Here is an 18,234-nt window from a genome sequence, read left to right as displayed (position 1 = left end):
ACATTAAGTTCATTTGTTCAATAGAGGGCAGAAAATCAATTGTAAGAGAATAACATTAAGGAGAGAATGTATGTAAACGAAAACCGCGGGCAATAAAAAAGATATTTTAAATAAACAGCAGGTATGATATTACAGTGTCATGTCAAGTTACTGTTCTCAAATAAAATCAAATATTCTAGAGAGTTCATAGACCTTTTGATACATTAGAAGGTGTTGAGTACTACACTACAAGACAGGACGTCTAGAACTACGATTCCCTCAGTTCTACAATGACGCAATTTAAATTACCTAGGTACCTAGGATACCAATTTACACATATATTTGTTATGTAAATAATATATTGTCTTAACAGCTAGTAAAAGGCAGTACTGCTAAACATTTGGGGTCCTCTGAACACGAATAGATAAAGAATGTTTAATTTTTGTATGGCATTTAGAGATTCTATTATTTTCGCTTTCAGCACGTAATAGTCCATAATTCAAAATAAAGATCTTGCCTCTGATATGCTTAAATCCAGAACATCTGCAGGGTGAATAGCCACATTCTACTCGAGTTGATCCAGTAAACTCAGGACTCGGCGGATCACAACGTGTAGAATAGCGAGCATGAAAGAGCAAGTCGAAAAGTCTACGATGAAGATGAGGTTCTCTCTCTATACTGAAGAGAGCATTTGATTGGGAATAGCCACAAAGATATGCTCTCACCTACGCAATAGATCTGCAGAACGTCAAAAGAGCATGATCTAAAGCAAGGAATGGAGCGACTTTAAATATATTCCGTACTATTGTATGTAGTAGAAGCTTGGACTTAGTTGGAAAGAACTGAAAGAAAAGAAAGTGGAAAGAACCTGCGAACTATGGCTATACAGTAGCATCATCAGAATATAAGGAAGGATCAAACGAGTAGAGGAATATCTTTCCAGAATGTTAACAAGATTGTAGAAGTTCTTCACCAGTTACTGATAAGTACCCAAAGGATTATTATAAACTTTGTCATAACAATGCTAGGCCTTGTTTAATACTTTTTATCCAGAACATATTAATTTTAAAAAGGTCCTGGAAAAGCAGCGACACAACGCTTTCTTCAGGAGCAGTAATTTTAGAAAATTTTTTTTTTTTAAAGGGTAAGTTCTATGTTTTGATAAATTTAAATTTCTTAATGTAAGAGAAATTCGTGAGCGCTTTTATACCGGATTTTTGTAAAAATTATTTCTTTAATTTTTAATCAACAAAACATAATTTCCTGAAATACGAACCATGAATTGGCTGCCACCTATCTATATATAAAACAGAGTCGTGCTTTAATAATATTATTCTAAATTTGTTACTCTTTTCTTCAGCTTAATCCGGCCGGGAAAGATCTTGGGAATAGATAAAAAAAAAAAAAGAAGAAGAATGCTGGAGAATTTAAATTAGTTTCCTCCTTCCCGGAGATCGGTATAGAACAAGAGATATATCCGGATGTGAGGAGGCAGAGGCTATAGCTACGATAGGCTACTGTTAGCCTAAATGTTACAGGTCACAGGACTGAGCTTTCTGCTTGATCTCCCCCTCACTCTGCTTTCTGCTTTCCTTCTACTTATTCTTTATTGTATAAAAATATATACTTCTATTTTTATTATTATTATTTTTTAGCTTAGTTATTGTACCTTCAATTATTTCCTTGTTCACTAAGATAACGATATTGTTCCTCTTTCTCTTAGTGCCCCTTTAGCCATTTAGCGCCAGCCGGCTCCCAGTTAGGGCCTAATAGACTAATGTTCGTCGCAGAGCATCGTAATCTATTAAAAGAAAAAGAAGTAAGTTTTGTGCCTTTTAGTCACAAAACGTGTGCATCATCCGTCCCAAAATCTGGGACTGGGGAGGTGTGTAGATCTTCCCACAAAAATATATATCCAAATAAATACAAAGAGGACATCTAAATATTAACAGTATTGGTTCCATGTATGAAGAAAATCTACGTTGGAATTGGTAATAGAGAGAATGTAAGAGAGTTTCAAAGTACAAATTCGAAGTAAATGTTATTCACATCTACATTAAAGTAATGTAGACATTTCAGTAACGGGAACAGGAATAAAAAAAAAAGCCAGATTTAGAAATAAGATAGCGTAAGGAGGGACTGGTAATGTATTACTGATGTTCAAATAAATAATGTATATTCTTACACGTTCAGAGAATAAGTAAATGTAAGACACTTGAGTGCGTAGATCGTTAAGAAAAAGTTTGGTAAAGAATAATAAATACAGTATTTTAAGAAAAAGCTGCCTTATGTGTACGTATTTGTTTTGAAAGTTTTGGTAATTGACTGAACATTAATGGAAAGATGCGACCCCCAAAAGATTTCATCTCAAAATCTTATTAAAGAAAACCAGCGATTTAAATAAATTTAGGAAATCCTGCTAAGATTTTCTTCACATTTCAGTATTTTTTTTTTTAATTCTTTTATTCCTCGCGACCTTTTGAAGATAGTAGAGCCTACGTTAGATTAAACGATTAAACACATTGCTGCAAAGTTAAGTACATATGCTACAAGTAAATGTTATTTACTGTTTTGAAGCCCCGAGCTAAGTGTTTTGAGCTGTAGTAACTCGTTAAGTGATTGCTTGCGACAATACACTTCCCCCCAACGCAGAATATAATGCTATTTTCAGTTTCCCTACTTTTCCTAGGAAATGGTTCCTACAATCTACATGGAAACTACAGGTAGGGTTACCTTTTTATATTATTAACAACAAAAATTTAATTTTGAAACTTTACAGATGTAGATTTAAATTTTTGAAAACTATGTTTTCCAGTTTAATGATTGTGCTGCACGAGCAAGTTTTATAATGAGTAACTTTCGAGTCTTATTTCAGTCACTTCGTACCGCAAATGGCAGTAGAACTAAAAGCTTTTTGCACTTTATTCTGTTGTAAGAAAAAACACACATACGCACACCATTTCCGATTAAGACTCAATTAGAAAAATTTGGGACGATGTTTATGCTGCCTCTTACGAAAAGTGAGAGAAAATAAGACGAAAGAATGAGATAAAAGATTATGATAAAAATTGAAATGTCTCTCTTAAGTATCGTTAAGTTTGATTTAGTTGACACTTTACTGTTGGTGAAATGGTTTATATGTAATACAATAAACGTAATACAGACTAGATATTATCTCCACTGGGATAATAAACTGGCCAAAGGACCACAACCATACTTATTACAGCTTAAAAAATTCCTAGAAGAAAAACTATCGGCGTAAACCTTCTTCATCCGTTTGCCGAACTATTCCAAGATATAATATTCAAATACATTAAAGAAAAACTTCTATCATATTCTTCCCAAAGTGAGCAGTCATGAAAATATCGTGCAAAAAACTATGTTATGAAACACACGCACGACTTACAGTAGGTATTAAAATTCTAACCATCGAAGTTTGGTCACCCGCAAATAGGAAGAGATCCAGAGCAATTACATTCCTTGAAGAAATAAAAAAATACAAATCTATTCCACCACAAAAATAAATTAAATAAGCAGTTATTGAATTAATAAAATGATTTCATGTAAAAATAATTCTATAAATTAACTAACTTAATAGGTAATATGAACATAAAGACGGAAACACTAAATAAACTCGTATATATAAGATAATACGTTTTATAAATAAAAACACAAAACGCACCCACCGCCAACAACATAAGTGAAGACAGTTTGCAGAAAAATTTATAGAAAAGCTGTGGTAGTTTAGCAAGTCACTGTTCTCTCTCTCTCTCTCTCTCTTCAACACTCTAATGTACTCACTCCCAAGGAACAAAACTACACAGAACACATTCAGAGTTTTTATAGAAACACACAAACTTGTCCCTCACTTACTGTAGAACAATGTGTCACTTCAAATTAGAGCCTGCCACTGCTTGAATTGAAACAAACATACCACCGCATTTATTTATTGCGACAAATTTATTAAGGATCAATTCTTACAAATTAGCAATCAAAATATACACGCTTTCATTGCTTACTAAGCTTATCTTCTCTTACTGTCCAAAAAAAGGAAGTATTACGTCAGGATCAATCATTCATCGGAAATACTTGGTTTGGCAGTTCTCACGACTACAAAAAAAAGAATAAATAAATAAAAAATTATCTAACTATTGTGAGTTGTACACAAAAATAAAAATCGGCGTCTAATATTCTTAAGCTTTCACCTCAATAGTTATGATCAAACACAAAACACTAGAATAATACTTAGTTTTTACTAATCCTAACACCCCAAAACTGCACACAAAAAAAAACTGTAAAGTACTGCTAAACAGCTACTAAGAATATTTCTCCTAATAGCTCATTTGCATGAAATGTATTGGCGTCGTTAAAAACACAATAAATTTTTTGTACTGGTACTTTTAACATTGGGCCAATATCATTAAGGTGAGGCTTTTAAGTTTCATTAGATCTGCTTCAACGCACCCTATTTTTTTTTTAAAAGAGAAAATCCAATCGTCTTTCTTTTTCATTTTATAGGAAATATGGTCTAAGCCCTGGACATAACCCCCATGATCGAAAGACACAACTTTTCTTTTTTTTTATAAATATCTTCATGGACCTTTATAAGTAAAACAAATCCCTGTACAAATACTATTAATAACCCCAAGTTTATGCCTAATTCACACCAAATGGATATAACCCTCTTGGAATGAGATTTTATGAAATAAACTAAAAAATATCTTTATTATCCTCTAATTAAAACATAACAATTAAAAATATCTAATGCGATAATTGCATTAAAGGTAAAAAAAATCATCTGGGTTATTATCATATTATTTTTGCCATAAAACGAACATCATTAAAAAATGTACTTACTGAAGAAATTGTAGAACTATTGCCGATCTTGCAAGTCTAATTGTGCATAAAATCGTATCACATACCATATGTTATCCTATGAAATTTTAAGCAAGCAACACCACTATCCTAATGGTAGGTTTTATTGGGTTATCTCAGAGAAGGTAATATCTTCAAGGGAATAAATAATAAACATAAAAAAGTCAAACAAATAATTCAAAGAAATTTCTTTCCTTTCTTCCAATATATTATTAAATATGTAATTCTAGTGCTGTTTACTTTAACACTGACGTACTTTTATTAAGGGAATAAACTTTAATATCAAAGTGCAATTAAATTTTTATTGTGGATTTATGTGCCTCTATATGTGAGGTCACCGGTATTATTTTTATTATTATTTGACACAAGTATTAATTTCAAAGACCTTACGGCCATTGGATAGTGTACTCTCGTTGAAGATAACACTATCCTTCACCGGACAATGAGCTGTAGCGTCTCCTAAATAGAAGAAGGATATTTATAATTTAAGTCGCGACAACATCTGAGACTATTAGCGCCAGGAGTTTCAGTGCAATGCCGAAGAACTCCGACAGTGTTTTCTCGTCACAGAGAACACGTCCATCACCGGGCAGTGAGCTTCAAGAAAAATATTTTGGGAAGGATAAAGAAGATACATTTTTAATTTTTTTCATTAAAATATCTGATTCAAGGATTATATCCATCTAGTGTTGACTCAGGATTGAACTAGACACAACTTCTAGTTACAATTTACCATTGATTATAATAGAAGTACACAAATTTCAACTATCAAATATTTACTTTCCTAAAGTCAACTATAAGGCTCATGTACTTCATTTAAAGTTATTAGTAACCTTAAATCTTCCGAAGTTTAACGCAAGTTTGTATTAAATTCGTTAATCACCCACTTATACAAACAATCTGAAAGCGACGTATATCCGTACAAGAACTTGATTGGATCATAAGATGATTCACTGGACTAGAGGAATATTTTTAAAACCCATTTTCTTGAAGTTAGATATCAGTGAAAAAGAAGTCAAAAGAGAGAAATAAAATATATCCATAGAAGTAGAGAAATAAATGGAAATAAAGCAAACAGTCAGATTGGTAGTTATGGTTACACATCTATGAGATTTCTCTGTGCAGAGTTACCGGGTATATATATGTGATCCTAAGTACATATGTAAACTCATGGATGTTTACCTTAAACGCTGCCTAGAGAGAGGTTAGATGGATGGACTGTTGTTGATCTACAGACAGTGAAAGAAAGAGCAAACGGGTGAGTGAGGCGAAGAAGATGAAATGGAAGATGTTTGTGTAGATCAAAAAGAGGGGTTTGAGATGATCTTTACCTGGAGCAAAGAGATTGCAAAACTCTTATCGCCAGACAAATTTTTATATATATCAAGACTGCGCTGGTAGTTTGTGTGGCGACTGGAAATTGACCGTACTATTAATATTTAGACAATATTTTTATTACTAGTCAATATTATTATAACAAATATAATATAAAGAAGGGAACACTTCTGCTTCTTTCTATTTAAAGTTCAAGCTTTCAATTTCAAGTAAGAAATGTTATAAATTGTACACTAAATTTAAAATAATAAGCTAAAATATTTCGAAAGAAACCAAAAACTATACCAATCTAAATTTGAATTGTGGTGCAAGGTTTTGAAACTGCGAGTTTGGGCTTGTAGCATAGATTCGTTTCGTAGGTATTCTGATCCTATATATAATTCGCTAGTACGTACACTTACTTCAAAAGTTTTATTCTGAAGAAGTTCTACCAAATATTTAGGAAAACTACAAAATAATAAAAAGCTTCATAGATGAAACGTGGAAAGTTAGAATTGAAGATAAATTCGTTTGAGTATTCACTCCAGTTATTTATTTAGGAAAATTGTGGGAATCTTATAAAGTAAAAGAGAAATAAAGATATTGTAAAAAAGAGTTATTTAAATTGAGCCTTTAAAATGGTTTCAAATACAATTGAATATATTCTCTCTCTTTTGAAGCTAAACTTTAAATACAATGCATTCTAAACAAGGACATAACAAACGGCCAAGCAGTTCTTAAATAAATAACCGTTGGTTTTCCAGGTCACAATATAAATACCCCAAAACTCCATTTACACTATTTAGTCGTAAAAAAAATTTTCCTTAAGAGTAACAAAAAAAAGTCTTTCAACATGATAACTTATTTACCAATGATGGTTTTGGTTTATTTCGACCGTTGTTGATGGATGATTTTTGGGGAATATCGAGGTGCGGTCATCAATAAATACAACTTTTTTTGCTTTATACCAACGTTTCGGTAATTTTTACTACCTTCTTCAGGGTATTATAAAAAAGTTTGTGAAGTTTAATGAAGAGCTATATCATCATAACTGTTTATTTACCAATCCTGAAAACGGTCTTATGGCTGTGTGGCGTCATTGCTAATAAAGTTGATATGAATGCTTATCGGGACATAACAATAACTCTAAGAACAGCAAAAGCGAAAAACGGGGTTTTCAAAGATGAAAATATTGTGTTAATGAGAAGTCATCTGTTTCGGGTGTTATTTTTTCTTCTGCCTAAATTAAAAGCTCCTATTAGCCAGCACATTTTAATTCTGTTCAACAGTGATTACTCTACAACACCATAATGTGACACCAATACTACTAACCTGAATAACACCTAATCTACCAACTAAAAAAAAAAAGTCGCAAGTACATACCAGTAAAATATCAAAATACTAACAAAATAAACTGATACCCACTAATCGTTCTAGAAGCTGGATGGATATACTACGAGGATAAAACCAGACTGGCAACTAAGCAATAATGCATACACAATGTTGTTAATTTACCAGAATTAACCAAGCACCTCTTAGTCGAATAACTATGTAATATATCTGCTAAATCCCACATGATACTAAAAACCATTCACCTGCTTTCATTATTTCGTTACTTTTTTTTAGATTACATTTGGTTAGTACATAATTTATTCCTCTGTGTCCTGTTAATTCGATTACATATTCCAATTATATTCATTTAATTCCAACTTATTTACTGCGATCTTGCAATCAATTATATGTTTGCAATTAAATAATATTAAAAAGACAATAGAGATTAGGACCTTATTTTGTATAAATTGAATTTAGAATATTTCAAAAACAGTGATGATCGTTTAATAAAGAGCCCAAACAATATCAATAATTTAAGAATAAATAATAATAAAAAGAAAAGAATTACGTGTTATGTAGATGTGGGGGATCCGATGTGGGTCTTGCAGACCCATGGTTTGCCTCATCGCTCCGTCTATCCTCCGACATTTCACCTCATCTACAACAAAATACATTTTTTATTATTTTATTTTTTGAAACAGTTATAAATAGTTCAATTATATTTTTATATTAATATATTTTTTTTAGTATATACAGGTCGTAAAGGAATGAAATATTTTACCATTTCCAAATTTAAAAAGACAATTATTACCCAAATTCGTATATACCTACTCCAGAATAATTCTAGCGAGTATCAGAAAAAAAAACAACGTAATATTTATATTGATTTAATCTGATAAATGCAATAATTGATTTCCAATAAGTCTCTCTTAGTTCAACTAATTAAATCACATGATAAATTGCATTTCGATTAGCCGAGTTTACCGTTATCGATCAGTTATGTTTGGAAAGACATGATAAAGAAAGACAAGGAAGTGCCCCTTCTATATAAGATCGCAATACCACTTTTATTAGTTTTGGAGACCGGCACTAAAAAAAAATAATAATATTAACCTGCTAAACTGTAATCTCTAGCTCCTCTACGGATAAAAACAGAAAATCCGGGCAAAAAAAGAAACCAAACTGGAAGAAAATTCATCGATTAAAACTACTAAGAAGTACACTGTTTTTTTTTCGATTCGTTTTAAGTTAGAAAACAAATTCAAAAGTAAGGAAGAATACGTGTATCTTTCACAAAGTTAGAGCAACCTACATTTAGCCCAGTTTGTCATTTGATGCTTCAGTGGCCAAACTAAAATCACTGAAATATATACGAATAATTGGCGTTAGAAAAACCTCGAATGGTCAGACTACGCAAAATGGATGTGTGTGTGGTGGCGGCTAGCCAATTTTTTTTGGAAACTATTTCTAACAATGGTTTATTTCTGTAGTCAAATTTTTTTACAAGTGTATTTTAAAGTTACAAGTTTCTAGTTTAAGATTCTCGATTAGGTCAGCGGCCCCTTTGTGTCCTCACATTTCTTCTCTTGAACTTCTAATCTTAACATACAGATTCGTTAGAATTTCATAATATTTCCAGTAAAAAAAATAGTAAATCAGCACTTAAAGTTATTGTTACATTCGTTCGGATGCGCAATTCTATTCGAACTCAGAATTTGAACGATTCAACTAATCTCTTTGTACATAAATGAAAGGAGCATATAATACCCTATTAACTGGAAGTTTATCAGAAGTACCTGTAATAGAAATTTTCCTGAAAATATAACATTGTACCGATGTATGAATGCTAAACGCAACTTAGTGGTGCACATCAACTATCTCTGCAGATCCTATTTGTATTGTGCGACAGTAAGGATTGCCAGTGGAAGTGTTGTTAGGCTGGGACGCCAAATTCCCTGAAGAAGTGGCTAGTCCACTTCCCACTACGGAAGAATCTTTATAGTACTATCGTACAACGAGGTTTAGAGACTTTTGCCCCGTCGCCCCAAATACACATTGATACTTCAAGAGGATCATGAAAAAAAATGTATATCTGTTAAATAGTATTTTGTTTGTAAAAAGTGCAAATAAATTCTAAGCTCGCGAATAAAAACAAGCAAAAGGAAGAGATTAGCTCAGCGGTTAGCATATACTGGATTTCAACGCGGAGATCCCGTGTTCGATTTTCTCTTCGGAGAAGCTTCTTAGGGCTAAAATCTGGTGATGGACAGAGAGAACACTATCCGTAAGCCAGGAGTGCACTAATGAAAGATCTAATGATGTTGACACACCTCTTTTTAAAAAAAAACAAAAAAGCAAATAAATTATAAGCTTTTAACAGTATTAATTTTCTTTACTTTAAAATTATTTTCTCCCGTGTTTTTTAATTAATACAGATGTCATCTCAAGGTGTATTCTTCTAATAAACTGAAATTTAGAATTAAAATTACACGAGTAATTTTCCAGCACTCCTAATTCTCATGAAAAGTTAATTAAAACTAGATTACTCATAATTTTATGGAATTGGATTTTAGATTGGTAACTTCTTAGTACTTTTATAATAAGAAAAAGTAAAAAGAAAAAAAAATTACGTCTTTTAAAAGACTTTAAGAAAGTGGTTTGTAATTTAGTTTTATCTTCCTTTTTTCTTTTTGTCTAAAAAAAAGGATTTTACTGCTAATAATCTTGTCAAATATTAGAAATTCAGTGATGCAAGAACAAATACTTTCAAGATCTTGAGAAAATATAATTTGAAATTTGTAAATCCCTGTCTAAATTCAACAAGCATCTTGTTCATATTATTCTAAGGGTTACTATTATAATGGAAAAGACAAAGTAATAAAACTTTTTGTCTTAACTATGGTTTTTGAAAAGAAATGTTATCAGTAGTTAAAACAAGTTATTAACATAGTTTTAATGAAATAGATGATTTTACTATTTTTTTTTAAATATTTTTTTTTTTACTAATTACATATATGAGATTGTGTAATGAAATATTTTATTATTTACAATGACCACAAATAAAAGAAATGTAAGCTCACTCACACCAATGGTTTTTTTTAAGGCATCAAATTTTCTAAATTTTTCTCTCGGAAAGATGGAGGGAAAATAATGCTTTTCTTATCATGAAACTTCTAAGTTCAGAGGTGGCAAGCGACGATGAGGATGTGATTACTTTATTCTGAAGTCTTCCGCTGTTTCTTTGAGCTTTCTGAATAATAGAATAGAAAAAAGAGGGGCGGGACCTATATCCCACGGCGCAGCAGCCCCAAGAGGCTTATTGTGCTTTCCCCTTTGAATCTAGTAAAGGAAACCTTCCCTTCTAAGAAGGTTGAGGATTTTCCCTACTAGTTCTTTTTGCGCTACTATCTCATTTGGTCTCAAAGTTCCAACCAAAGGAGCGCAACCACTCGACTACAACGCAATCGGAGGCCGCTTACTCCTCTTCCTGAGCTCTCTGAATGTTCCCACATTAAAAAAGAGATAACAAAAGTGTAATCCAGTCGGTTTCAAAATTTGTGTTAGTATTAAAATTTAGGTTTTAAGAATAAACTAAACAGACGCTTTCGACAACTCAAAAACACTCTTATGACAATATATCTAAACTGTCTCTGACTAATTGGTATGTCTATTTTAAAACCCCTCTGGACATATGGAAAAGAGGTGAGGCAGCAATCTCCAAAGAATCCTATCTTTACAATCTAAAACATTTCGATCCATCGTAAATTGATTTCATTTCTTCTTTTTTTACGTACCTTTACTACCGATCTTACTATTGTTTTTATGAACCTAGTCGCCAAAAGCAGATACAAGAAACTCCACTTAAACCTGCAATCACACGCAGCGAATCCTCTATCTCAAAATATCTCTACTAAAACTCTTCCTAACATCCCAAGAAGACGTCATAAAAGTCAGTGACTCCAATCGTTTGTATCTATCTACTGCTGTAAATGTTACTATATCACCGAGAAATTTTACTTATAGAACAAATAAACAAGAAAAATATTTTAGCCAAAATTTACTTATTTTTGGGTTTTTAGATAATTAAAATATCCTGAAGGAATATTAAGGAAAGTAAAACGCTGAAAAATGTACACTTTAATATTTAGAACAAAATGTAGGTCAAAACACTTAAGGTAATGTTGAAAATGTCAACGGTATAAAGTAGGAAAATTTCTAGTACATAATTTTGTTTAACCATCCACTTATTACAAAAGTAAAATGGCATTCTTCTTTTATTTCCTTCCAAAAAAAAGAAAATTGGGGAAAAAGTTAAATAATGAACTTTCTCATTTAGTAACTTACATAATTACAACAAATTTTCTTCAAACCAGGGGATGTTTACTATTTTATTTAGTGCCTTCTGTTTGTAAATAAGAAAACCGAAATAAAAATTCTGAGAGAATTTTAAAGATACTTCTTCCCTAAAGCCGACCTAAAATAGATTTTTACTGAATAAAAGTAACATACAAAAATGATATAAGAAGTTTACTGAAACCCACTTGTACATAGTTCGAGATGGGATTTTATGAAGGTAGGTATGTCACTCTTACAAATTAAGAAATAATATCAGAACCAGTCGATACAAATCGAAAGTTTGACAATTATACGAAAGAGACATAATAAACCAAAAAAGCAAAGTCTAGAAATGATTAAAACACAAATTTTTTCTGCTTTCAACCCTAGTGTTTCATAGTGATATGATATACATTTAGTAAACATTACAAAAGTCGGTCATATTCTCTCTTTAAATCCTAAGAGAAATTAAAAAGAAAAATTTCTAGCAACACGTCACCTGTAATAATCTATATTTCATATTTCAATTACCTATTATTTCACTGAGTTAAAAATATGTTGCCTGTATTGTATGTATGCCCAAAGGAAATCATATGTAACCGCTGTTTATTTACACTTTTATCACGTTACAACAATCTGGGGGCAGAAAATTACATTCGGGAAGAATGGAAAATTAAAAGAAAAATTGAGAAAATCTTTCTTCTTTTTCTATTCACATGTAACTTGTATGATTAATTTAATAAATATAATCTACAAAAGCTCTTAAGATATAAATAATAAAGTTAAAATCTAAAAGTTTTTAAACAAATAAGTGTTTGCAGATTATTGGCTGTGATGTGAATTAAGAAATGTCTATGATATTTTTTAACTTTTTGACATTTGAGAAGTCGTGTCTAAAGAAATATTTCTCTTCCTGCGGTGGTTACTGTACAGAAAAACTTTATTTATTTTAATCGAATTTTAATATATGATATAAATAATAATTTATTAATCATGTATATATTTAATATCAAAAGTAGCAGTAAATAGTATAAAAAGTATTCTACAAAAATGTTCGTTATATTTACAAAATGTCTAGTATAGCTCCTGTGAAGATTATGACAGAAGGAGAGGAAATGGTCCCTTATGTGCATTTTATTGCAACAGAAAATTTGCTATGATGAGACCACTGGTACTAGGGATAGAGAAAATATGCCAGTGACTGGTGGCAAAATGTTGGTCCATGTAATAAGAAGAGGTTTCCCCTACGAGACCAACAATAACCTCTTTTGTCCAAGACCTACCTCTTTTAATCTAAGAGTAATCTTCTAAAAAGGCTTTTTTTCAGCATCAATCGAGGAAAATTGTAGCAAGTCTGTAAATGTGTTGATGTTTATATTAAAGCTCAACGAAGTAATGATTGTTTTTTATTCGTGTATCTGAATCAATTTGACAGCCCTAAGCCTCCAGTTTGTGAGTGCCTGCTTGCAGACAGCGTCTACCTATGTCTTTTGTTGTCTCGTTCAGTCGCCCATTTATTTCTAAAAATTGTGATGTTGAAGTACTGTTCAGGACAAGTTCAGTTTTGCTCGTAATATTAAAGAATTAAGGGCAATTAAAAAAAAAAAAAGTGCTGGTCAACTCTGTTATATTACTAAGAAGTGCCTGAAGACAAGGGCCGTTAAAGATACAGAATTATTCTACTATCTCAGGATGTGTATGCTATTTTGATTAGTGTTCTAAACTCAGTAACTCAGTGATCTTAATGCTTCTATCGGCCATACAACTATCTGCTTACTAATGGTTAGATTTAGCATAAAAGTTCCAATGGAAACTCTTCAAGTCACAGTCTCCATATAGATTTGGAAGTATTAAAACCAACAGCAAGATATTGTCAAAATGGTTGCCACGGTTAGTCTACGGGTAAGAAATGAGCGTAATCTCCGGAATTGCCCTAGAAAAATTTTAAGGAAAAAGCAGGAAAGTAAATTTAAGAATATGTTCAGATTGGAAAGGTATAATAATAACCCCAATGCTGTTGACTTGAATACAAAATGTAATTTGAATAAATATTTACTATAATTAATATTATACTGATTTAAATTTAATAATCGCATTGTTGAAATTCATTAGTTAGTCGTAATTACTTCAAATATATTTCTGTGTTTGTAGATGTAATTATGTATAAATAATAATCAAATAGATTGTTAAATTCAAGTGCAAATAAATTCAATTTATTTGGTTATAATTGGTGCAGTGAAATATGCTGATTCTTAGTCAAAAGGTAAAATGATATAGATGATAATTAATGTGAATTCGTGGGCAACATTTGTAGAAATGGGCTTAGTATGCATTGTAGGGAGGGGAGAGAATAGTGCCTCTATGAATTTTGTCTATGTCTATACAGCGAATTTCGCTAGTATAATATTAAGAGCCTAGTTACCCATATTTCTTGTTCTTACGGGTAACAACAAAAACACCCACACAAAATGCTTTTCAGCAGTACGTATATAACTAATAATCGCATTCGAACCCTTTAACCCGACTTAACCAAAATTATTCAATCTTATCATTATTAAATGAGTAACAACGGCTGGCTCTGTTGTGCTTATGGTTTACCCAACCACCAACCATTCTCTGTCAGATTGTGCCAACCAAGTGAACCTAAATTAAACTGTTTGCATCATTATGGCCGTCAATTTTACTACCTTCATCACTTTCTTGGAGATAGCGAGATTACAGAGAATATTATTAATTGCATTCATTTAATAACTTTTAAAGATAAATATGGATAAGACCGAACACTGAAATGGCACTTGTGATTTTCTTAACCAGTTAACCAAGGGGCCATAACTAAATTTAGGGCGACATTAATTAAGCTTTTTCCCAGTAAAGTTTTTAGTAGTAAGATAATTTTGATGTTCTGTTTAGTTTTAACTCTTTGAGGCACACGATTTTTTTTTAAAAAAAAAGCCCTAGTTGCACAGAATTTCTTTTATTATAAAAAAATAGAAATAAACATTCATTTCCATTACTTTACATAAGTAATCATCCCTCTCAAAATACGAAAAAAGAAAAGAAAAAATTAATAACATTTCAATAGTCCTTTTTTAGTGTGGGACACTGGTATTGTATAATACCACTATGCAACTAATGCTTTATATGATGTTCATTCAAACACAACTTTTTACCAAAACAAAGCGGAACTTTGCAGACAGAACAGCACTGTCCTTCAGCGCACTCTTCCTTGAAATGTTTAAGTTCCATGTTTCGACCCAATTTTTTTATAAACAATATATGAATTAACAACAGCTGCATCCAAATAATAGAACAGTATGCGGTGCCACCATTTTTTACTATCGGTCAAGTTTATAATTGATATACAATCTGTTTTTCACTTCTTTACGCATTTACCATTGGTGCATTTACCAACTGAATGAAAAACTTAAGTAACATATTAAGCTGTATGTATGAATAACTTCCAACTTTTCGAGGTGGGTTAAAATATATCCCACCATGCAGCAAAAGCTAAGCAAAAGGTAGGACAGTTTTTAACCCACCTAGCCGCAAAGAGTTAATGAAGAACTTGAAACAATATGTTAGATTTTAGTGTTTCATACATGTAATCATTCCGTTTTCTAATTGAATTATTACAGTAATAAGTAAATTAGCTTACTAGGAGTTATTTTATGCCATTTTTCTCTTGTATTCTTTAAGGCAAGTTTTTAACTTCCGTCTTAAATGTTACTTAAGTTTAATCACTCATTTCCTCATCACTATCACTATCTCATTATACATGAGCTCGTTTGCGACTCCTTAGAGCTAGTGTATATCTTATTTGTTTGCCCAAAGGACGTAATATATACGTACACAAAGAATAATTAGTAGAAACTACTTTTTTTGAACTCATGGAAGCGTGTTTTCAGAGAATATGCAAAAATAGTAAACCTACACTATTACAATACTTCCTCTTACAAGAGGTAGGAGGAAGAAGGAAGAAAAAGGCCTATATGATAATTAAATTAAAGGAAACTACCAGTAACCATGTAAGCAATATCATATAGTCTAATACAAAGGAGCAATATATTTACAGTTAAACATGTATACGGGACTAGGAGGAGAGAAGAGAGACCCAGACAGACTATCATGCTCCTAGAAGGGTGTAACCGTATATTATTACCAAGATGGATGTAACGTAGTCACGTCACGCCTCATGGAGGTAGTCGATCAAAAATTTTCTACTACAATACTTCACTATCTACAGTGCAGGCCTATAAACATGCAAATAATATGATTACTCGCGGGAATCCAATTATACTGGTGGAAGATATGATTAACGATGTGATCAAAGAATACTGAAGAATTTGATATCAAGCTTCTTTTTTTGTTCTAACAAGACAACTAGCTTTAAAAAATTCTGTTGGCGAACATTCACAACGTTCAAACTAATTTACTTTAATCTCTTAATTATTGAGAAAAACATTATATTCGTTTCTAGCATTATAAAGTTTATTTATAAATTTTATTCTATCAAAAGTGGACTAATTAATAAACCATTTATTCCGTCACTACAAGCTCAAATGTGGTAGAGTGACTGAGGATCCTCTACTTGAGGCGCAATTTAACCTCGTACTAAGAATTTCAAGACTACTTGACTATCTATACTTCAAGATCTGCAACAGGCCAACATATAGCTACAATCACACAAAAAAGTATGACTTTAATAGACTTTAGTACTAGCTACAAAGTAGATGGGGGACTAATGAAGCATTAACCCAGATAAATGTTATCTCTCCAAGTGTGGAGTCAACATAAATTAGTAGACTATGCGACAGTGTAATCTTCAAACTAATGGCGCGCATTAAGTACTTAACTGATAAGAATGAAAGATTTTTTTTTTTAAAGGTGAGGATGAGCAGTGGTAAGGATCTAGATTTTAGATTATTATTATTTGTCCAAACAAGAGGAGTTGAAGAAATGCAAGAGCGGACGAGAGGATTCGAAAGTACCACCGAGAAGCGAGGCACTAAGGATAAAGGACTGTTGTTACCGGCAAAAAATCAATGATACCTCATCACCAGGAACAGCTATGACGACCAACTGGAGATATGTTCTCACTCTGCTTAAAACCACACAAACACACACCCCGATACACAAACTGTACTACTCACACGCGCGTATTTTACTCCTTTTAAGCTTTACCACATCGCTAAAATGAGCTCTAGACTCACACGTACAAACTTAAAAATCCCCCTTTTAACAAAAAATCCTTTCCCCATACTATTACCTCCAATTGTTGAACTTCTATCACTGTATATCGTAACCTTTCAACCCTCCTCCCACAAACACATCATAAATCTGTCAAGTCGATTAGTCCACGTGTGTTCTTCATTTCCCTTATTCTTCTTCTTCTCCTTTTTTTTTTTACAAAAAGATTGTAACAAATAACAAAAAAATAAAATAATAAGTCCCTGCTCAATCGCTTAATTCTTTCAGGCAATACGAATTTTTCTATTTTATTCCTTTCTCATGCTCCGATTTAATTTATGAAATTCTAGTTATCACCAGAATACTTATTTGAGGTTCCTGAGTTTAAAAAAAGAATTATTAGCGTAGTCCATAAGTGAACAGATAAGCAAGTTTTTACTTGTATCCCTTTTTCTGACAATATTTTTTTTTAAGCCTGTCAATAAGACATATATAACTGAACATATTATTCAATTTTTCGCAACATTCTCACCTCGAAAATGACTAAATAGATTTTTTTATTTAAATTTCGATTACTAAAATACACTTGTAGGTAACATTTAGCGACAGACATTAAAAGTCCATTCCTACAAATATTCTGTAGGGCAAGAGCAATACAATACTCTACATTGACCAGACCACGATTCTAAAATCAGAATTTCAACCCACTATTTCCATCAAATCCTGGAATGGCAATTTAAATGTGAACAGGTTTTCCTGAAGCACCACATTCCGGTTACGATTAGATTAGAACCATTCTCCAAGCTTCTCTATATTCCACGCTGGTGTCATGCATTAATCAAATTCGCAAATGACAGAACTATAGAAAAAACCCGAACATGTAACAATGGTTTAACACAAAAAAGGTCAATTGGGGAAAGAATCAGGCAGTATCATCTAAACATATATTTCGGCAACAGAAAACATTGATAGCACAAATCAAATGATCCCGTTAAGAGTCAAGTTTAGAATACTTGACTCGGCTTATGAAGTTAATTTTTTCTGAGGTAGCATTATGGGTGAAGTGAAAAGAACTAAAACATTGTCGTAACATATAAATAACGCCTAATCATATTGATTATGTAATACCAATCAAGTATAGCAACAAGTAAACCATTCAATGAAAAAAAAAAGGGAGACAATTATGTACAAATGCCCAACAATAGAAAATTA

At 31.9% G+C, this 18,234-nt stretch overlaps 1 protein-coding gene across 13 annotated transcripts in view; it reads right to left on the bottom strand.

The window, feature by feature from the left end:
* Positions 1-18,234, bottom strand: part of Pde6 (phosphodiesterase 6) — a 112,351-nt gene that overhangs the window by 54,635 nt on the left and 39,482 nt on the right. For 8 of the 13 annotated variants that reach the window (XM_074114994.1, XM_074114998.1, XM_074114993.1 and 5 more), the window contains one exon: positions 8,069-8,158. The gene's annotated coding sequence lies outside the window, so the exon portion shown is untranslated. Of the gene's footprint in view, positions 1-1,648; positions 1,781-8,068; positions 8,159-18,234 lie in introns of all 13 variants that reach the window. The other 5 variants (XM_074114999.1, XM_074114996.1, XM_074114995.1 and 2 more) reach the window with 1 other exon arrangement.

The sequence above is a fragment of the Rhodnius prolixus genome, unplaced genomic scaffold, assembly GCF_049639745.1.
Source record: "Rhodnius prolixus isolate KJV_2025 unplaced genomic scaffold, Rpr scaffold_7, whole genome shotgun sequence".
Taxonomy (NCBI): Eukaryota; Metazoa; Arthropoda; class Insecta; order Hemiptera; family Reduviidae; genus Rhodnius; species Rhodnius prolixus.
Note: the sequence above shows the minus strand (reverse complement) of the source record. Positions and strands in the feature narration are given on the sequence as shown.